Source organism: Periplaneta americana, unplaced genomic scaffold, assembly GCF_040183065.1.
Source record: "Periplaneta americana isolate PAMFEO1 unplaced genomic scaffold, P.americana_PAMFEO1_priV1 scaffold_84, whole genome shotgun sequence".
Classification (NCBI taxonomy): domain Eukaryota; kingdom Metazoa; phylum Arthropoda; class Insecta; order Blattodea; family Blattidae; genus Periplaneta; species Periplaneta americana.
In genome coordinates, this window is record NW_027185565.1 from 1,935,829 (window position 1) to 1,960,886 (window position 25,058).

The window sequence follows — 25,058 nt, forward strand, 5'->3', positions numbered from 1 at the left end:
AGGGGAACAAGCAGGAAAGGATGTTGGTTCTCCACGACCGCTCAGCTATTAGTACAGACCATGGCGATGTCTCACTTTGACTGTTACGATATTTTGTATAGTGACTTTAGTGTTGAATTGTTATTGAAACTTCAGCGCGTTTATGGTGCTTATGTCCGCTTCACTTTTAACAGTCGTCGCTATGAGCATGTCTCCTAGATTTCTTGCAATTGTCTTGACTTCGTTTACGAGACAGACGCTCACTCATTCACTCTGTGTACTTGCTTTATCAGGTTCTAAAAGGTTTCACGCCTATTTAGGCCTGTTCGTTCTTCGTTTGAAACTAGCATCCCACTATAACCGTGATAGCCTACACGATCACAGCATAACCTTGTACTGCCAATACCATGTCGCCAAACATCACTCTACTCTTCCTCCTTTACAATATACACAGTCTCTCCCTGGAATTCCTTGTTTTAGGAAATCAGGAATAGCCGGAGTCTAAGTTCTCTACACTTAGATATATCCTCATTGAACTTAGTCAAATGCAGATATTTGTAAATAGGACTAATTTGTTGAATGTGAACAATTAGTTCTTACTTATTTTGGTATTTCACTCAACACTATATCTGCTTGTTAAATAGTACGTTCTCGCTATGCAATCTGCCTTGTAACCTACTTGTAGTCTCCTTATGTGTGGTATTTTATTTGTCGATGATTTTGTATGATTTTGTTTGTCTTAGTTAAATTCAGGAATTTTATATATCCAATAAAACAGCTTTGTTTATATTTTGCCCATATTATATGCAAGATTAGTGTCCTATAATGTTCAAACATGAGAGAGGCAACCAAGAAATTACAAAATACGTTTTATTTCATAAGAAAAACTAATCGTAAGATCTGTGCTAAAAACCCTACTATGTTAAAATATGAAGAGGTGGGAGTGCAAGAGAGCAAATCATTTATGCATTCTACAACAAGGTGATACAAACACGACAGGCCTTCTTCTGTAGTGCGAACATCGGCGAATATCGAACTCCGCCATACTCGACAAACTTCAACAGAACATACCTTCTGTAATGCACGATGATAATATGTGTATTAATCTATAGACCTATGTAACATAAGTAATTTCTGTATTATTCAGTGTGTTTACTGTATATTCTCGTTATGTATTATATGCGACTGTTATTGATATATGCAATCATTGGGTTTATCTCAAGCAATTTCCAAGTCTTGTAAGTTCTATATGTACTGTATATCCTATACTTCACTTATACTTATCAGCGTTACTGAAAGACGGTTCCTACAATTTCAGATTTTACAAGATTCGTTCAAATAAATACACCCTCACAACTTACAATATGCAATAGAATTGTTGCGTTATGCTCTATAACTAAATCAATTATTAGATGAAGTTGTTCACTTATCTTGTTAATATACATGAATTGCACTAATTTCTTGAAATTCATTTCTGAACAACTAGTGTGCAATATCTTTTGAGAATTTCATTTAAATTCAGATTCTCCAGAATTAATTAGTTCATACACAACTCTGATTTAAATTTCTGCATTAACATCTTCGGTTCTGAAGTTCTCTCAATTCCAATGGGGCTGCACTATCTTGGCATATTTCCTTTGAAAGTTTGTCGCATTATTATAAGTCGAGTAGCATAAGGCGACAAATGCGACTGTGGCTTAAAACCCGTATATATGTCCTAGGTCCTCTTAGTGACGCATGAGGACAAGTGCTCAAGAATTATTGAAGTGCCCACTTTTGGAATATGTAAGTAAATTCTGAATAATAAGTGCAAGGAATAATCTTAAATATAGATATTTTACATTTACCTAATATTCCTAATGAATTTTTATACTGTCACAACAGAATCTTATTTTTATGGTAGGCTATTTGTTTCTTTGCTACAGTATTATATCCTATGAGCTATACCGTGATCAGGGTAACATAAAGCAATTTTTTTTTCAGAAGAGCAAATTGAAATTTCTACCCTGAACGTTCTTTCATACAATGCTCAATTTTAAACTGCGTGTTTCTCGGAAGCTAATCGTTTATGCTCAGTAATATTTAATATTATCATAAATTTATATAGGCCCTATTAGTTACCTATTGGTAGTGATAACTCGTTTTTCACTTTTGATGGATCGTTACCCTTTTTTCCATTTACTCTGAAAGTTATTTCATACAAAGCTCAAATTTAAATCGCTTATGCTTAGTAATATTGAACAAGATGATACATTTACATATTAGTTACCTATTGGTAGTAATAGCTCGTTTTTCACTTTGGTTAATGCTTACTTTTTCCTCTTTTACGCTTCAGTTGTGACACTTATCTAATACAAAGGAAGTTCCTATTGATTTTCGACGGAATAGCTGAAATAACTGAACCTAAATTTTTGCCACTATTAGGGGAAGGTTGCCATCAATGGACCACCTAACGATTTCTTATTATATCTGACAAAATCAATGCTTTAAAATTCAGTTTTTAGGCTTGAACAATTACTTTACTAATAAGGAATGATAAAATAAAGTTTTAGGGCTACATCTTATTTCTGTTTAAAAATTAGCTCATTAGAAATTCGGCTATTGGTTCATTGAAGGCGACAGGTTTCTATGAATGGCCCACCATGTTGCCATGAATGGACCAAAAGAAATATTTTTAAAATATCTCAAAATAATGTCTACAAATGACAAATCATAACAATGAAGAAACATAGATTCGATTAATGGATGTTGAACTTACTTTTAAACCAATTGTAATAATTGTATTTTGAAACTGAAACCATGAAAAATACAGTCCTTATCATTTCACTATTTTAAAGTTTTAGGCTGTTGCAAATGAACTACTATTGTTGCTAAAAAATTTTAGCAGACAACTTTAAATTGCGAGACAGCAACATAATGACACATATAAATTTATTTTCTCGAGTTTGAGATTATTCTTATACTGTAGATCAAACAGTACTTCATTTTCAAGACACACATGGCACTCGAAGCATTTTTTTCGACTCCGTCTAACATTTGCACAAATTTCATGTACCCTACCCATTTCCTGCAAGACATACACTGAATCATATTTCTCATCAATGGTTTCTTTACACATTAAACAAAACCAGGAGTTGATTTTGATTGCTTCCTGATGGGTTCTTCATTGTTTTGTTTTTCGGCTCGCTTATTTAATTTTCTTCTCCTGTGGTGAATAACAGTCACTTTTTGAAGTTGACTTTGTCTTAGTCTTAGACCCAAGTTCAGCTTCTTCAAGAGCTCTTTTGTAATAGCTCTCTGCTGTGTCTCTGGCTTCTCAACGCATGAGCTGCTGCCTGGGATAAAGGAGAGAGCGAGATTAGATTCTGTGTTCTCTTTGCTAGATGTGGCATCATGACAATTCACGTGAATAATGATGGACGGACGTATTAGGCCTGCAACTGGCATCAGAAATGGCGTCGTCTTCAGTTGTGAAATCCACTGAAGAAGCAAAGTGATGATCTTAAAAAATATCTCTATTCACAAGCCAAACTCTTGCTGTACGAAATGAACTCATGGCTGTGAATAATGAAGCTGATTTAGCATATGCCTTGCCTATAACTATACTGATTTTTTTTTACTTTCAGTTCCATGTCTCTAGGATATTCTCGTAAGCATTTCTCAGTTTCTTCAAACATCTTGCTGGGAGAGGCTGGTCGAAAGCGGAAACGAGAGACTGAGATGGGATGAAACTGTCAAGTTCATTTCTACTGGAATTAATTTCCATGAATGATCCACTTTAAAATGCAGTCCATTCATGGGTACTACAGCTAGTCCATTCATAGCGATTTCGCCATTTTCTAATCACACTTCAAGAGCGCTGAAGAGGTTTTACAAAATTTATGAATATACAACTAAAAAGGAAGCAGACAGAACACTGCTTCCAGCGCTATATATGTCATTTCATAATTTAATGTCATTTAGCCAATGTACTCTGTACTTAAAGTTACTTTGAAATTATAGTACAATTAACAAAAACGTATTTGAGCTTCTTGTTTAACCTACGTGTTTGCTGCCGCCACCAAAGACAACTCAAAAGTGGCATATGCGAGGAGGAAACCTTGAGGTGACGTTTCACGCACACTCAGTCAATATGACCAAGAATATGACAACGGTCCATTGAAAGCAACGGTCCATCGATGGCTACTCTCCCCTAAACCAAGTATGAAAAATTATGAAATATTGCTTAAAAAACCTATTGATTACGTATCCTTCCAAACTAATACTTTTTAAATTTAAAATCTGTAAGATTAACTATTAAAATTATACAAACAAAACATATATTATAGAAGTACTATCCGAAAAATTGCACAAGTAGTAATATACAATTTACTAATGTTTACAATACCAGGCGGAACGTTAATTCACCGTAAGCACAGCAAACATTTTTCACGACGACAGGTTTAAATCACAATATTAGTCTAGGACTAGGATTATGTAACTCCATAATCAAAATACGCTATAAATGTTTCACATTTTGCGCCTGAATGACAGCTGTGAGCAGTATGGGACGAGCAAACAAGATAAAGATCATGGTTTTCGGAAGAAAAAGAAGGAAGATAAACGTGTGAATTCGAAATGAGGCAGTAGAACAAGTGGAGAACTTGAAATACTTGAGGTGTACTATGAGAAGTAACATGAGCTGCTGCCGGCAAGCAAAAGGAGAATAGCAATGACAAAGGTAGCTTTTAACAGAAAAGGAGCATCTTCTGGGGAACTCTGGAAAAAGATCCAAGAAGGAGACTAGTGATGTGCTTTTCGTGAAGTGTGGCATTATATGGGGCAGAAAGATGGGCGTTATGACGAAGTGAAGGAAAGCGACTAGAAGCATTTAAAATGTGGATATGGAGAAAAATGGTGCGTGTGAAATTGGCAAACGGAATACGAAAGGAAGCTATACTAAAAGTAGTGGGTGAACAAAGAATAATGCTAAACTCATCAGGAAGATGAAAAGAAATTGACTGGGTCACTGGCTAAGAAGAAAGTACCTACTGAACGATGCATCGAAAGGAATGGTGAACGGAAGAAACATTCGGAACAGAAAAAGTATCAGATGATACACAACATTAAGAGAGCCTATATGGATCGTATGCGGATATTTAGGCTGGTATTCATAGTCGACACTTTCGATTAAAGTGTCCTTTGGAAGACGCAAATTATCACTTTTCCGTTGCACAGTCGACACTTTGTGCAAAGGAACACTTTGGATGAAAGTGTAGTTCCGACCACACTTTGAGCCGAAAGTGACACTTTGTAGAAAAATGGCGGACGTCTTGGAAGTTGTCGAATTATTAGAACGTGCGGAAGAGATGGCACAATTAGTGGACAATGTACAAATTAGAGATAGGCCTAAAGACAATCCCGTGGAATTTTATAATGATATAGAATTTTAAAAAACGGTTCCGATTTGATAAAGAAACTTATTGAGATTGCTTATATTTTCGATGACTGGTTGACAAAAACGAATAATAGACGTTTGCCAGTGCCTCCAATAATACAGTTATTGACTGCATTAAAATTCTATGTTACAGATATGTACCATACATTATATATATATATATATATATATATATATATATATATATATATTATAGTTCAGGTATTTCTCTAGTAACATTTATATATTTATAACCTCAATTCGATGAAGTGATATGTAGGTAGATATGCCTATATAACCTATTTTTTATTACTGAAACGAATTTTTTAACTTAAATAATATTAAACTAACTTCAATCTAATGTAGACATAACTGTCTTAAATTAGCATTGAGAGACCTCACGTGCCTGCCTTCTAAGCAGATTCCATAATTATATTGGGTTTAAAATGATTTTGAGTTTTGTTGACTACCTGTATTTTGAGATAAGATTTATCTTGATGTTGAAATAATCATTACTGTTTTGATACCTGTAATATATATTTTCATGCCGATAAGCAATACATCTACTGTCTCTAGTTCATGTGCAGTCATAACCTCACCATGAAAAGAGATCTCATACTATTAGGCCTATTTTGTTTTGCATTGTAGAAACATTTGGCATTCAAAATATTCCTGAAGCGCAGGCAATAATGGAAACGAGAGAGAGAAAGTAGTAGTAGTAGTAGTAGTAGTAGTAATAGCGGTAGTAATGTGTTTATTTCATTCTTTTTTTACTTCTATTCACTATTCACGAAAAAGACAAAAATGAAAATAACGGAAATAACACTATATATCAATGAAGCAGATACGTATAAAACCTAACCTAACGATATAAATTTAACGATTATATATATATATATATATATATATATATATATATATATATATATATATATAAACATACACAAAGCTTAACCTACTCAGTCCAACTTAACCTAACTATATAAACTAATAGAAGATATGTAAGATACAAAATCTAACGGAACTATATAAATCAATAGAACGGATACATACAAAATCTAACTTAGCGACATAAATCAATGAAAAAGATATGTACAGAACCTAATCTAACTATCTAAATTAATGGATCAGTTATGTACTGTACAAAACCTAACCTAATTTCACCAGCAGTATCACTAACTATTTAATAAAATGTTATATATCTGAACTGACTGAAATAATCTAAACTATCGGCAACAAAAACTAGAAACTGAAATGAAACAACTTTAAATATATATTTTCTTTCTCGCGCGATCAATTAGGCTCCCAATTCAAATCACAAGCATTGTAATTTGTAGGTTATACGTCATTAATTTGTTATTGTTTGTTCACTTGTTTTGAAAGGCATTGTGGGACTTCTGTTACCATCCAAATTGTAACTCTACACTTTGCTGGCGTAAAGTGACATTTTGTGAAGTGCACTTCTTCAATCGTCTGTGAATATCACTAATACGAAAGAGCCACTTTCGTCAAAAGTGTCACTTTGCAAAGTGGTGATATAAAGTGTCGACTATGAATACCAGCCTAAGAGGAAGGCGGAAAAGAGAGAAGATTGGAGAATGTTGGTTTTGTAGTGAAATATATAACATTGGGCAGAAAATGAATCAATGATCTGCTGATAAATTATATTAAAATTGCTTATATGTACGAAGTTTTGTGTTTTCTTTCTTTATTTTTTACACAGCGATGTGTATTAACTTTTGTATTTATTGTATGTAGATGGAACTGCACTCGAACACGATCTTTGATCATAGGGGTGTTCATGATTCTTTATACAGTATCTTCTACATAATTTGGTATAAATGAATATGACATATCAAACCAGACAATATGTGAAGGTAAGATAATAATTCAAATATTGCTTCGAGAGACTTGAAAATATTTCTCATAAAAACCATATTGCATTCATTAAAATTATAGTCCTTGTCTATAGTAAGCATAATAATTCATGGATCTTTCTCTCCTCTTAAAAACATTCAGAACTGATCCTGATTTATATTGAGCAGTCAACCAGTCAAAATGGAATGTTTAAAAAAGCTGAAATGTGGATAAAGTATGTCACGAAATGTTTTGCAACCCTGCGGTTATCACTACTTGCCTACACAGATTTCAGCAATCTTAATATATTTCTACTCCCTGAATCACCAGTGTCTAAAATTTGTAGTCTCATGTCCCAAGAAAAAGGAATATATTGTTTAACGGAACGTAGGATTTGTCTTGTAGAGGAAATTTTCACTAGATTTCAGCCCCTTATGCTGCAAAACTCTTCATGACCAGTGTTGTAATATTGAGACAAATTATAATAAACTCTACTTCTGTTGTAGAATTGCGACCTCCTAGATTATTATTATTATTATTATTATTATTATTATTATTATTATTATTATTATTATTATTATTATCCGTTGCTTCTCAAGAAGAATTTAGTGCAGTCGCTCTTGATGCCTCATTTTGATTACTGTGACACTCTCTACACTGACCTTAACATGAGACTGACAGACAGACTACAGCGTGTTCATAATGCATGCGTTCGATTTATTTGCAACGTCCGTAGATCTGACCGTATCACACATTCACTAAATATGCTATCCTGGGCCCGTCTCAAAGAGCGAAGAACTATTCACTCTCTCACTTTACTCTTCAATATTCTTCAAACCTCTAACCCTAGATATCTAGCTAGCTTCTCGTTTTCAACATTTGCCCTCATATCACGAAATAGATACTCGCTCACAACACCATATCACACTCTCCATTCCTAAACACAGAACATCCTTCTACTCTTCATCTTTCACCGTCTCTGCAGCTCATCTATGGAACTCTCTACCACATGTCAGAGACTGTCGGACATTGTCTAGTTTCAAAAATAAATTAAAATTGCACTTTTTGAATTAGATTCCTTTCAGTTATAAGCCCTTTTCTCTGCCATAGTTTTGTAAAAATATAGGCTATATATTTCTTTTTGCTTCCTTTCCCCTTTTTATTCTCTTTATGAGCCGATGAATTTATTATCATAGCCTTTTTATCGTGAATTTTATTTAATTTTCGTATTTCTTTTCTTTTACAGAAGAGAAAGACGACCATATAAAGAATAGCTTCTAAGAGGAATTGGAACATACTTTTGATCAGTTCCCTAGATATCATATGAAAATTTTATTGGGGGATTTCAATGCTAAAGTAGGACGGGAGGATATTTTTAGACCAACTATTGGAAAAGAGAGCCTACACGCAATTAGTAGTAACAATGGAGTTAGATTAGTCAACTTTGCCACATCGAAAAATTTAATTGTCAAAAGTACAACATTCCCCCATAAGGATATACATAAATATACTTGGACTTCTCCAGATGGATTGACATACAACCAAATAGATCACATCTTGATAGATAAACGGAGACATACTAGTATAGTAGATATTCGAACTTTCAGGGGTGCAGACTGTAATTCTGACCATTATTTGGTGATTGGAGAATTAAGAGAAAGATTATCAGTAGCCAAGCGAGTAGAGCAACAGGTTAATATTACTAAATTCAATATTTTGAAATTAAAGGATGAGGAAGCTAAGCAAAATTATCAGGTCGAAATTTCGAATAGGTTTGCCACTTTAGAAAGTTCTGACGAAGTTGAGAAAGAATTAGATGTTAATAGCGTGTGGCAAAATATCAGAGATAGTATCAAAATTGCAGCTGAGCAGAGCATAGGTTATTATGAAACTAAGAAAAAGAAACCGTGGTTTGATGAAGATTGTTGCATGGTAGTAGAAAGAAGGAAACAGGCAAAATTGAAATTCTTACAGGATCCAGTTGAGGAGAAGAGAGATAATTATTTCAATGAAAGACGGGAAGCAAGTCGTACACTTAGGAATAAAAAGAGAGATTACTTGAAGGAAAAACTGAATGAGGTAGAAACAAATAGTAAGAATAAAAACATTCGAGATTTATATAAGGGTATAAAGGAATTTAAGAACGGATATCAGCCAAGGGTAAACGTGATCAAGGATGAGAATGGTGACTTGCTTGCAGGCTCTCCATCAATCCTAAACAGATGGAAAAACTATTTTGCGCAACTACTAAATGTACATAGGCCAAATAGAAATGATCGGGACGAAATTGAAATACAAACTGCTGAGCCATTTATATCCGAACCCACGCTTTCAGAAGTCGAAATTGCGATAGAAAATCTGAAAAAGTACAAGTCTCCAGGTATCGATCAAATTCCAGCAGAATTAATACAAGAGGGTGGGTGTGCATTATATAGCGAAATTTATAAACTTGTACTTGCTATTTGGGAAAAGGAAATTGTACCAGAACAATGGAAGGAGTCCATAATTGTACCTATTTTTAAAAAGGGGGACAAAACCAACTGTGGTAACTTTCCAGGAATATCACTTTTGTTGACGTCGTACAAAATTTTGTCCAATATTCTTTTGAGAAGATTAACTCCGTACGTAGATGAAATTACTGGGGATCATCAGTGCGGTTTTCGGCGTAATATATCGACTATTGATCAGATTTTTAGTATTCGACAGATAATGGAGAAAAAATGGGAGTATAAGGGTACAGTACATCAGTTATTCATAGATTTCAAAAAGGCGTATGACTCGGTTAAGAGGGAAATATTATATGATATTATTATTGAATTTGGTATTCCCAAGAAACTAGTTCGATTAATTAAAATGTGTCTCAGTGAAACATACAGCAGAGTCCGTATAGGTCAGTTTCTATCTGATGCTTTTCCAACTCACTGCGGGCTAAAGCAGGGAGATGCACTATCACCTTTACTTTTTAACTTCGCTCTAGAATATGCCATTAGGAAAGTTCAGGATAACAGGCAGGGTTTGGAATTGAACGGGTTACATCAGCTTCTTGTCTATGCGGATGACGTGAATATGTTAGGAGAAAATACACAAACGATTAGGGAAAACACGGAAATTTTACTTGAAGCTAGTAGAGCGATCGGTGTGGAAGTAAATCCCGAAAAGACATAGTGTATGATTATGTCTCGTGACCAGAATATTGTACGAAATGGAAATATAAAAATTGGAGATTTATCCTTCGAAGAGGTGGAAAAATTCAAATATCTTGGAGCAACAGTAACAAATATAAATGACACTCGGGAGGAAATTAAACGCAGAATAAATATGGGAATTGCGTGTTATTATTCGGTTGAGAAGCTCTTATCATCCAGTCTGCTGTCCAAAAATCTGAAAGTTAGAATTTATAAAACAGTTATATTACCGGTTTTTCTGTATGGTTGTGAAACTTGGACTCTCACTCTGAGAGAGGAACATAGGTTCAGAGTGTTTGAGAATAAGGTGCTTAGGAAAATATTTGGGGCTAAGCGGGATGAAGTTACAGGAGAATGGAGAAAGTTACACAACACAGAACTGCACGCATTGTATTCTTCACCTGACATAATTAGGAACACTAAATCCAGACGTTTGAAATGGGCAGGGCATGTAGCACGTATGGGAGAATCCAGAAATGCATATAGAGTGTTAGTTGGGAGACCGGAGGTAAAAAGACCTTTAGGGAGGCCGAGACGTAGATGGGAGGATAATATTAAAATGGATTTGAGGGAGGTGGGGTATGATGCTAGAGACTGGATTAATCTTGCACAGGATAGGGACCACTAGCGGGCTTATCTGAGGGCGGCAATGAACCTTCGGGTTCCTTAAAAGTCATTTGTAAGTAAGTAATTTCTTTTCTTTTTTATTATTGTTTTATTACATTCCATTTTGATATATTCTTCCTTACGTTTTTCCATATTAACCATTTGTACTAAATGAGTTGCTTTCACTATATTCTAATGTATTTTACTTTTTTTTTCTATTGTGGTATTATGTTCATATTGTTTAGTGTCGATTTTATTATGCTATTATTATTATTATTATTATTATTATTATTATTATTATTACTTTTGTAATATGTTAGTATTCTGTTCTTTAACTTTTTGTTAAATTTTAACAGCTTGTATACTTTGTGACCTGGTAGAGTAAGAGAAGGCCGTATGGCCTTAACTCTGCCAGTATAAATAAAGAATTATATATATTATATTATTATTGTTATTACTATTATTATTATTATCATTGGTATTATTATTATTATTATTATTATTATTATTATTACTTACTTACTTACTTACTTACTTACTTATTGGCTTTTAAGGAACCCGGAGGTTCATTGCCGCCCTCACATATGCCCGCCATTGATCCCTATCCTGAGAAAGATTAATCCAGTCTCTACCAACATATCCCACCTCCCTCAAATCCATTTTAATATTATCTTCCCATCTACGTCTCGGCCTCCCCAAAGGTCTTTTCGTAACAAGCTGTTTTTTTTCGGTGATGGGTTGTTAGCCCTTCGCCCAACCCCCAAGCTGGAGGACCACCCTTATCGGCTGTCCACGACTGCTTATTCAATATATTCTCAGCTAACCTCCATATCTGGAGGCCGTATTATTATTATTATTATTATTATTATTATTATTATTATTATTAGTATTATTATTATTATTATTATTATTATTATTATTATTATTGATCCGGTAATTTTGGTAGAATACGAAAATAGAATATTCTACGTTACAAATTGTCACAGAATTAGTAGCATTATTCAATAAAAAAATATGAATGCATTTATAGCAATAGAAGTATTATTTTCAATTAAGTGTTACAGAATCATGTAACAACCAACGAAATGCCTTTGTAGGACACTGAAACTAGGCTCTAAGACGGTTATTAGTTTTATAATTGGTGTGAATGGTAATTTTGTACGTATGTGTAAAATAATTTCGAAACATATATTTACTAAAATTCCAGAGGAGTGGAAAGAACAATTTTATATACATTTTCTACCAGACATTTTGTATAAGAAGTCTAATTATTTGATGTTTTTCAAGGCATTCGTTTGACAGATTGTGGATACATGGTATCCTACACTTAAGAAGGTGTTCTCTCGTACGGGTAGCCACTGCATTATAGTAAATCGATTCGCAGTATAGCCTATTCATTTGGCTTCCTTCTTCTTGTTGATGGTTTTTTTAATGTACAGTTCCCACACTTCAGACCTACCACGCATTCTGAGGACCTTCACCTGAAAATTGAAGTGCTCCTGCCTACAGACATTCTTTAACCTATATAGACTAAAATCACAAAGTTTCTATATCGTTACCAATTCCAGAAACGTATATAACATAACGAATATTTTTCGGATGTTAGTGTTAAATAACACTATATTTAAAACAAATTGCTATGATCGGGACGAGAATCGAAACAGGAATCTCATGATTCATAATCAGGAATGCTGAACGGTAGACCACGAAGCCGTATATTATAGAATCAGGCTATTGTATATCATCCTTAATAGTATTTATAGATAATGACGCCTATTTTATATGCATCTTATTTTTCTCTCTAATGCTCGAATCTAGTGCTCAAAGAAATGAAGGAAGATGTTCAGTGAGCATTTCTTGTCATTTTCCAGAGCAACGATAATAATTTCTGTAGGTTAACCTGTAGGTTTCATGTGTTTGCATTTTATATTGAGATCTATGTAAAGTATTTCATCATTGTTTGACTTTCTTCTTTTTACTTTATTTAGATCACCTGTGAAAGCAACATCAATTTATTAACAAGTCTAGGAGTTTGTCACATATATATGGTATATTAGCTTTTATTTTTCTGTCTTTATATGATAAAGTCTTACGTTATGGTGATATTATTTCGTTTCTTAAGAGCAGTGTGATCATATGCTATCGTAGTTCATCAAATACCATTTGTCCAGTAAAGTTTGTCATCACTCTTCATGTATTAATTCGTATAGCCCTACATTTTTGTTTCTAGCAAGTTATTCGAGTAATTCCACAGTAATGGACGGGACAATCATACAAGTTGTTCAGTATAATATATATATATATATATATATATTTATTTATTTATTTATTTATTTGTTTATTTATTTCGTACGGAAATTATTTAATATACAAAATAAAAATAAGAATGCCTGCATCATGTTATAAGCTGATATTATTTCTGTTGAAAAGCAAATTATAAAATATTTGACAACAGTCATAACTGTTTAAAGAAAGGTAGCAGACGGGACATAAAAATGACACAGTATATGAACACAAACTCCATACAATTTCTGTCCTGTTATGAAATACAAAAATACCACAATATTACCAAGTATTGCAAGTGTACACAGCTATTCATGGGAACATTCAAACTTTGTGTAATATGAATTGTGTATTGAGAGAAGCAGTCTAAGGATGGGTAACAGATGGGACATACAGGTAACGGACGGGATATTTTCCGAATGTGTCTTGTAATGATAGAAAGAACAACTGAATAAAACAGTGAACAACTTTTAAAAAGTTTTAAACAATTAATAGACATTATATCTGCATATATTACTTCAGCATAGCTCTTATAACAACAAAGTAATACAATTGAGTACGTCTATAATGTCGCATATTGTACAACGTAATCATTTAACGTTGTAATACCGAAACTGTTGATTGATGCAAGTACAAATAAAACAAAGAGTAAAAAAATCAGATTGAACATACACACCATAAATGCATTTAATAGGTATATTTTTATTTTGTACGTGAAGATTTGGTTTTTTTTTTAATGTAAATTCATGGTCATCAGAGCTGTGAGAGTAATATTTCCATTTGATTTTGTATGGAGATACTCCAATTATGGAATGAATTTTTTGTGTCTCTGGAAGGGACGCTGTGTTGTTTCAACGCTCGTTCAACATATCATGATGTTTCACTGTTTCATCTGTAATCAAAATTATCTTGACGGAAGAAGTTGCAGCACATTCGACAAATAATTGTGCATCTTGAACTGTGTATTTTCCCATTTTCACCCGAGTCCAAATAAGCCTTTTAATCGTTGCCCATACACCATCTACAGCTTCTTTCCCATGGCTCGAGGAGAAAAAAAGGCCAGGACAGTTGTATTCCATAAAATTCTTCTACAAATGATATGTTCATGAAATTAAATCTCTGCTTGAATTGAGATGCAGAAAATACGTGTAGGTATTTCACATTTGGATGATTATTTTTGTCTCTAAAAATTTCGTCTAAGAAAGCAAAGACAGCATATTGATCATACGTCAAGGCATAATTACAAGGTTCGTTGCCAAACCACGCCACTGCTGTGAAAACTGTAATTTGCTTCTTATTCCAATGGGCAGCCTGTATTTCATTTTGAAACTTAGCAGAATAGTTCTCCGAAAAGTCCACTGGTAGCGCACTTCAGATGAAGCTTGTCTTACTTCATTAAAAAATGCACTTTCTTTCCTTGTGATGAAGCAATGTATCAGGAGGGTTGGTGTCTGCTTTTTCAATGCTTGCACATCTTCTGCAATTTTACTACTGATTTCAATTTCTTATAATCTTCCATTTGCATATGCCCATTGTTTATATGTAACCTGTTTCTTTAAATCTTCCTCCATAATTTCTAATCCAATCCAAGTTATCATAGTCTCCGTATTTGTTAGTAATATTTGAACATACATACACTTTTCGTTTGCTACATCACAAACTACTGATTCCATGTAAGCTCGAACAGTATTCATTGTAGGAAGACAAAGTTTCTGACTAAAATATTCGGCATTACAGTGATACACACACACAGATATTGTGTGCTGTTAAGTTATAGTAAGAACGTATTTGGGACGAAGGGGTGCAGATTTTGAAAGTCTTATTATGTTTGTCCCTTTTCCTGCAACGAATAGGTTATAAGCTTCTTTAATGGTCATCACAAGATGTTGTTTCTGCATTTTTACCTTCCCAGTATCTGTGTAAATTATTAAACTGTCTTTCCTTCCGGAAGCCTATCTCCTGATATCTTCCCTGCAATAAAAATTAATTGCATCATCTTCGACATCTTTGACAAGGTTTCCTATTACAGATATGTTGCTTTCCTTCACCCATAATTCAGAGGTTCTCGCTAATACACCCACAAGCTCATAATGCCTTCTTGGACTTTGAGGCAGATTACGGAGAGCACGATGGACAACTTTAGCCCTAGTGTTAGAAACAGAATAATTGAACAAGTTAGTTCTTCACTTGGACTCAGGCTATTCAATTTTTACCGGTAGACACGTTTCCGTTCACGATCATATTTTCTTTGCTTTCTCATATCCTTCGGTGTCATAGTTGTCTTCTTCAGAGCCCGTGCATGTTTCTTCTTTCTTGCGTCCTTAATTTTAAAAGCTTCATAATTCTCCGACTCTTTCAGGCATTCTCTAGACCGGTTCATTTTCTCGGCTGGAGACATACAGTATTTGCCATGTTGTTAAAGTACTATTAACCTGCAATATACACTTTAACTAACTATTTGGATGACTATGATGATGATGATGATGATAATAATGCTGGTGATACTAGTAATAATAATAATAATAACAACGAATTCACGGTATGGGCTTCATGATTACGGACAAGTAACGGATGGGACAGTTATTCTTGTCCCGTCTGTTACCACAAGATGTCCCGTCTGTTGCCACAATTAAAAATATTGTTTTGAATTTAATTAAGGTCTTGAAGGTTCATGGTGTTCATCATTGAATATTGGAAGAGAATATGTTTTTTTTCATTGGCTAGTTTGCAATAGTATGGCTTGAAACTAAATAAATTCAAACATTTGGTAACGGACGGGACATAAACTTGAGCTGATTTAGATGACCTCATAACAAAAGTTAAAACTATCGAATGAGGCAATGTATTATACCTGCTTCATCCTCTTTCGCGAAGGTGTACGTTCAACCTAACCACTCACTGTCAAGATTATTCACAGACTGATGAGGTAAGGGAGACCAAAGTTCACTGCAGTTGCTTCGCTTGTAGGAATAATATGCTCTAACTTCCCGCTCACATTCAGAACAAACTATAAACGAAAACAAGTTCTCTTCTGTGCCTCGGTCTTGGCCATTCATTACTCTCAGACGTAAAAATAGTAAAGACTTTAAAACAACAACTTCATATGTGACATCTGATGTCATGGTTTTCGTGGAATTACCCATTCATCTCGTGTCAATGTAGGATATCGTGTCATATTATTATTATTATTATTATTATTATTATTATTATTATTATTATTATTATTATTATCAGTGGAAGTGGTAGTGGTAATACCAATAGTAGTAGATTAACCAACAATACACTTTCAGGGAATCATTAAATGATTTTGAAATAAATCTTAAAAATGAAACATGGGAATCAGTATACAGTCAAAGTGATATGAACAGTAAATTCAACGCGTTTCATAAAACATTTCTAAATATTTTTGAATTCAGTTTTCCTGTAAAGTATAAAAATGAAACAATATGTAACAATAGATGGATTACACAAGGTATTAAAATCTCATGCAAAACCAAGAGATCATTATACGTACAGAGCAGAAATAGTAATGATACAAACTTAAAACAACACTATAAAAATTATTAAAAATATTACACAAAGTAATTCAAAAAGCTAAAGAATTACACTGTAATACAAGAATACAAAACTCTGATAATAAAATCAAAACAACTTGGAACATAATTAAAAAAGAAAGTGGACGATCAAAAAGTAAAGTAACAAACTATACCCATATATCTAACAATACAAAAACGTCAGACCCAAATGAAATTGCAAACATATTTAACAAATATTTTCTTACAATAACAGATAACCTCAACATCCCCCAAGATAATGTAACTAACAGTTTAGATTCTTTAACACAATATTTTCCGACAAAATTCCCAAATATTCAAATATTTCCAACAAACAAACAAGAAATAATTGCAATTATTAAAAATCTAAAGTCAAAAAACTCCTCAGGGTATGATGAAATAACAAGCAAAATATTAAAAGCTAGTTCACATATTATAGCTGGGCCATTAAGTTATTTATGTAACTATTCAATGTTCAATGGTATATTTCTCAAGAGACTAAAATATTCAGTGGTTATTCCTATCTTCAAAAAGGGAGAAACAACGTCTCCAGAAAATTACAGACCCATATCACTTCTACCAGTCTTCTCCAAAATCTTTGAAAAAGTAATGTATAAAAGATTATATCATCGTCTAGAAAGATACAACATTTTAGTCCCAGAACAATTTGGATTTAGGAAAAATAAAGGCACAGAAAATGCAACATTTAGTTTAACTGACAAAATTCTGGAGGCAGTAAATAAAAAATTACAAGTTGGAGGGATTTTCTGTGATTTATCCAAAGCATTTGACTGTATAAATCATAAAATGCTGCTAGATAAATTAGATTATTATGGAATTAAAGGTGTTGCACACCAATGGTTTCACTCATATCTCATAGATAGGAAACAGAAAGTTGAACTCAATACAACTATGAAATCTACATCGACATGGGGAACTATTAATAATGGAATTCCTCAAGGATCGATATTAGGTCCCCTACTTTTTCTAGTGTTTATAAATGATCTTGCCCCCCTTATAAAAGATGTAGGTCATCCCATATTATTTGCAGATGACACAAGTATAGTAATTACAGCCAATAACTCCAACACATTCCAATCTTCAACAGAGGAAATTCTCTTCAAAATATGTGACTGGTTCTCAGTCAATAAATTAGTATTAAATTGTAACAAAACTAACATAATTCAATTTAAATCCTGTCCAAAGTCAACGTCGCAAATTTCTAGCGCAATAATTAACAATAGATCCCTATTAGAAACAACAACAACCAAATTTTTTGGCTTAAAAATCGATAATGTGTTAAATTGGAAAAATCATATTAAAGAAATTACCCCCAAACTAAATTCAGCTTGTTTTGCTATTAGATCTATGCAAAAGATAGTAAATACCAATACCTTAAAAACAATATACTTTGCATACTTCCACTCGGTAATGAGTTTTGGAATAATATTCTGGGGAAATTCCACAGATAGTAACAATATATTTCTATTACAAAAAAGAGTAATTAGAATAATAGTAGGTGCCGAATCTAGGGAATCGTGTAGGACTATTTTCAAAAATCTACAAATAATGCCCATGGCTTGTCAGTATATCTTTTCATTAATAGTCTTCCTCGTATGTAATCGTGAAAACTTTGTAACTAATTCAACAGTTCATAGCATAAATACACGTCAAAAAAATGACTTTCATACTCCATCGGCAAGTCTATCGTGCTATCAAAAAGGAGTGCGTTATATGACAGTAAAAATTTTTAATAGCCTCCCTATCGATATAAAAAATGAAACTCAAAACATAAAATTATTTAGGGCCAAATTAAAGAAGTGCCTAATTTCTCACGCCTACTATTCTGTAGGTGAATTCATGACATTCAATAACACTTCATGAAATTGATACTAAAACTATGTGTTGTACTAGTAGACTATATTGTAAATCTCGTCTGTATATATTTCATCTAGACTGTGACTATAAATTAAGATTTTATAATAGTATTAAGTTTTTTGACTTGTTCCATATTCTAGCTGTAAGCATGTATGAATACCATGGAATGTTAATAAATACAATACAATAGAACTAGCGTTACTGTTTGGAATCTTTTAACATGACTATTACACTTTTACTATGTCATACTACGTTTGACCAATAAAACGGTAAGAAAGGACGTGTTTAAACCAATCGTGGCTGTTTATCTCTACAAATTTGTCACTTCCCTGGCATTTGTTTTTATCACTTCCCTAGGATTTGTTTGCTTTTATCAGTTCCCTAGCATTTGTTTCTTTTTTTTTTGACATATCAAAATGTAAATTCTTTGCGGTACTATAAAATATGCTTTGCGATCGTCATTTATTTCCCTCATAGATTCTCAACAGAAAGTGACTAATCCGTTCAAACGTTTTCATGAAGCTAACGTTAGTGAAATATAATTTTAGTAAGTCAATTAATACCTATTTTAGTGTATTACTTTATTTATTTTAATATTTATATACTTTCTCCTGTTTTTATAACCTCCCTATAAATTGTTTCTTTGTTTGCTAACATTCAAGCTGCAAATTCTTTATGATACTAAGGGTGCTATTCATAGACATTTCGAGTCGACCTAGTTGGCGAGTTGATATAGCGCTGGCCTTCTATGCCCAAGGTTGCGGGTTCGATCCCGGGCCAGGTCGATGGCATTTAAGTGTGCTTAAATGTAACAGGCTCATGTCAGTAGATTTACTGGCATGTAAAAGAACTCCTGCGGGACAAAATTCCGGCACATCCGGCGACGCTGATATAACCTCTGCAGTTGCGAGCGTCGTTAAATAAAACATAACATTTAACATAGACATTTCGCAGCACGCGTTACGATCGTACTAAGCTAGCCCCGGCTACCGACTGGTTACTTGTAGAGAATTCAAATCATATCCTATCGCTAACACTGGTTTATGAATACGAAAAACGCTGATCATCCACCGGAAACCCGCGCTAAAAATGTCTATGAATACGGCCCTATAGAACTGAGAAGATAAAACGACAGGAAGGAGCAATCCAAGCAAATATGCTTGAAATCGGTGCGACGGATATGACGTCAAATTACACCTTTTAGGCCCCATAATCCTCCACGAAATACCGCCAATCACCAAATATTCAATTGCTACTATCGGTTTCGGTCATACGTAAAGGGTTTAAAATGGGTGTGAAGATAACAGGAGCATTAGCAGATCTTTATACCAATGTATAGTTGTAAAAAGAAAAAAGTGGCCGCTCTCTAGAAGGAAAGTTTCCTTCGGGTATCTTCGCCATAATTCGGAGACAGGCGATGTTATATGTTTTTGGACCACGTTGCCTGATATCTACAGTTATAATTAAAGTATTCTGTGTGTTACTTGATAGCGTAATAGTAGCGTTCCGTGCTGATATTCGTGAGGTCTTGAGTTCGAATACAACCTCGTGCTTTTTATGTTCTTTTTGTTTTGTTTTTAAGAGAAATAGGCAAAATATACATAATTGCTCAATTCTCTTTTATGACTATTTTAGTAATTAACATCAAGTCCATGAATGTATTATGCAATAAATTTTTCATTATTTATTATGACATTAAGGCTGCAAATGGAAAGAAAAACGGTTTTATTCTCAAAAAAAAAAATCTTTTGTGGCATAAACAAAACAAAGTTACTGGCGTCTGCCTTAGAACATTCAAACAAATAAGCGTTCAAAAAACAAAACAAAATGCCATCATTCAATATCTAGTCTATCTTCCCCACATCTGATCACATCTTGCAGGGTCGACCTGGTTGGCGAGTTGGTATAGCGCTGGCCTTCTATGCCCAAGGTTGCGGGTTCGATCCCGGGCCAGGTCGATGACATTTAAGTGTGCTTAAATGCGACAGGCTCATGTCAGTATATTTACTGGCACGTAAAAGAACTCCTGCGAGACAAAATTTCGGCACATCCGGCGACGCTGATATAACCTCTGCAGCTGCGAGCGTCGTTAAATAAAACATTACATTTTTTAACATCTTGCAGGGAAGTGGGCATAGAATTGACTAGTCTTTTCAAATAGCGATTGTTCTCAGCCACGATATTCCAAGCATCTTGGACATACACAAGTGTTCTGCTCATGGACAGGTCTTTCACTGCAAACCCAGCATTCTCCAATCTTTCCTATTTTCTCTCTTCCTCTTTGTCCCCGCACATGATCCACATATCTTAATGTAGTCTATTATTTGATATTTTCTTCTGCCCCGAACTCATCTCCCGTTCACCATTCCTTCAAGAGCATTCCTCAGTAGGCAGTTTTTTCTCAACCAGTGACCCAACCAATTCCTTTTTTCCTTTCAAATCAGTTTCAGCATCATTCTTTCTTCACCCACTTTTTCCAACACAACTTCATTTCTTATTCTGTCTGTCCACTTCACACGCTCCGTTCTTCTCCACATCCACATTTCAAATGCTTCTATTCGTTTCTCTTCATTTCGTCGTAATGTCCATGTTTCTTCTCTATACAGTGCCACACTACACACAAAGTACTTCACTAGTCTCTTCCTTATTTCTTTTTCCAGAGGTCCGCAGAAGATGCTCCCTTTTCTATTAAAAGCTGGATGATGATCTCCCTTTATATCGCCTTTCCATTTCAGATATTTCTTGATGAAATCTTTCTCCGTGCTCGTCACTTACCACTCCAAGGTTAGAAGGAAAGATATCCAAAAGAGAATGTAAAAGTGTATTTTGAGAGATATGTTACACCCCATTCTCTCATATGTACTTAACATGGTTTCCACAAGTTCGATGTAGTCGTCTTCCCTAGAATTTCCAAGGAAATTTGAGAAAACCTCTTTGAAAGCGTGCCATGCCATGTTTTCTATAACGGAAAGTTTTTCCTCAAATAGTCAACCACAACTTTATGAATTTGTGGACCTATGAAAATGCCCTCTTTTAATTTGCCTTCACACAAACTGGTAAACTTTTCTTTCAAATACTGAAAACCACACCCTTGTTTGTTCATTGCGTAGACCTCACTTTGAACTGTTACGAAATTTACAGAATAAAAGGGACCAATATCTGTTTATTTGTTAGAAGTACAAAAGGTCATGCCAACAACCACAAGAATCTGGAAATAGGTTAAAAACTCATAAAATGCATTAGCTTTTGTTTTGGTTTACAACACCAACCCACACCAGATGTTTCCTGGGGAGCCTTAATGGAAAAGTGAAATCATAGTATATCTTAAATCCCTTACGTGATACGAAGAAAAGAGATGCATCTTCGGATTCAGCGCACACCAAACCATAAGGCACACATTCTTTTAAGCCGGAGCAAAATTCTTGTTGTTCAATGTTTTTATTCTACGTTAAACTTGCAAAAAATTTTTTCTTTACAAAAATGATATTGAATACATTTACAATGTTGCACTTGGAGTTGAAGTTCAGTATTGACATACTATTTCATATTAAGGGGAGAGATTGGTGAAATTTAATTTGTTTCCTAATTGATGAAAGAATTTCATTTTTTGTGTGTACAAATATCATTGCTGCTACAATTTAAATTCCAGAGTATATAAAAATTGGGATCCAAATTTTGAAAAATATCCAAGGTGCAGTTATTCACTAAATCTGTTAAACCTTAGCCTTTTGATAATAATTGGCTTTCAAATGTTTAAGATAAACAATTACATTTTAAAAATGAATTTTAGAGGTACTTCATAGAAATATGGAGACATATTTTTCAAGTATTACAAAAATAATAAAAAAGTTTCCCAATGTCTTAAATAATGTCTACCAAATATGCAAGTATTATTAATAGTTCCATAATAAATTTGGTATGAAATAAAATAAAAAGAAAATTAAAGTTGCTGGAAATTGCAATCAAAGTTTAGTTATTAAGAAACTCTGTGCACCAGAACTTTGAACATAATGTCACAGAAGCTGACAAAGCAGTAAATGTGTATTGAATTTTATGTAATGTATTTTTCACAAAACAAACAGTGTTTTAAAGGGGGAAATAAAGTTACGAAAAATTTCAAAGTTTGATATAATTAGAAAATCGTGTGCACCACAGCCTTAAAAATGGCGTCACAGCAACTAACAATGCCGTAAATGCACTTAAATTTTACGTAATATTTTTTTCGCATATCGAAGTTTATTTTAAGAGAAAAATAAATTCGAAAATTTACTTGTTTTCGCCATATTCAACCATCCTCTCCTTTCAGCATTCGTTCAGCTCTAACTGGTAAGTTAATGCAAATTAATACATTTTCAAGTTTTTTCTCTTCTTAATGGTAACTTAACATTTTTTTCTAGAGTACAATGACTCAATAAATTGTCCCTTTCTACGTCCCCGCCATAGGGATTAAACACTCAATCCAGTGCCAATAATAAACTTGTATAACTTGACTAGTTCTATTACTTTAAATTCTCAAAACTCAAATAATAAATAGACGAATCAATAGTAAAGTAGAAAAAATATAGCGTTCGTATGATTGCAAGGAATCTTGGAGCTCTGGAACTAACTTATGAAGCCTCTAGATCTGTTGCATTTTCATCAGTCTGAGGGATACCTTGTACCACTGAAAATAGAGAACTTTGATGAAAAAGTCACAAAAGTGGATGTAACTTACTAGAATATAGGGAGAGAAGGACCAGCTTACCACTAGTAGGTAACTGCAAATATTCTGCTACTCTATTATTATTATTATTATTATTATTATTATTATATTTCCAAAAGTTAAGTCTTCTTCTATCACAGGACATTCAAAGATTAAAACCTATATTTGCATTAAATGTAGGTCTACATAGAATTCAAATCGTCTTAATAACTAAACTCAATGAACATATGCCTATACAATAATCATGAAACATATGGACATACATCTTTCAGCAATCTGACGTTAAGTTTAATTTCACCACACAATCTTATACAGAGATACATTGCTGTATTATTCGACCGTTCTGTTTGTGGAACGATAGTTGTTTCTATTCGGGTTGCCTTATAAATTCGTTCGCTTCTTCGCCACATTTCAACCATTAACAACGCTTGAGAACACTGCATAGCCCCAGCACAGCTACAGCAGAGAAGTTGCCGAAAAATCTCGGGTACGATATGGAATTTATTTACAAGACATTAAACACAAAATCATTCAAAGCGAAGAGGCAGTAGTAAGGGTATTGTAAAGAAACTTCATTTTGAACTATATGAACCATTTTTATCGACAATATATTGCCATTTCCTTGGAAGGTTATAAATTCCGTTCCTCCAAAGTCTGGCGGTTTTCTGGTTGATGAACTGTTCCATATGGAATCTGCAGTCCTCCAAGGAAGTGAGGCGTTTGCCATTAAGAAAATTCTGTTTGGATCTTAATCGATAAAAGTCGGAAGGGGCAATATCTGGAGAATAGGGAGGTTGCAGTCGAAATTAAGCACATTTTGACGGGTCACCATAGAAGTATGTTGTCTAGCATTGTCGTCCTGAAAGACGACTCCACCACTGATGGCCAATTTCGATCTTTTCTCTTCTATGGCTGTCTTGAGACCATCCAACTGAGAACAATATTTGTCTCCATTGATGGTCTCACCAGTACTCAGAAATTCGTAATACAGAATTTCTTTCCAATCTGACTAATGCATAGCATATCTCTCCTTCGATGACGCCCCAGTTTAGGAATTGATACTGGTGGCTCCCCATTCTTGCGCCATGATGTACTCCTTCGGAGGTTGTCTTACACTCCACTCTTTATATCCTGTCACCAGCCGTTTCCGAAAAGTATCATTTTATTGCGTCTTATTAAGGAGTCGCAGATGTAAACGCGTTGAACTAAATTCTCTTTACTCAGTTGATGCGAAATTCACATGTAGCGAACATTTACCTAACCAAGTTTCTTTAAGTGCCTGGCTAAAATAGCATGAGATAAGTTCAACTCCTGTGCCATCTCCTGAGTTGTCATCTGTAGGCCGTTTGAAATAATATCATTCATTCTTTGCACGTCTGCACGCGTGATGTTTTACTTTTAGGGAGAAATTTCCAGATGGAAATCGAGTAAACCACTTTTTACACGCCCGATTCGTCACTGTTTCTTTCCCGTAAACTACAGATTTTCCGTTAGGTTTGTAAGACGGTTTTATCTCAAGGATAATAAAAGAGCTTAAGATACCGAAAATGTTCCCTTTTGCCTTAAGTGTTAATTTTGTAAACACTTGCAATTCCATG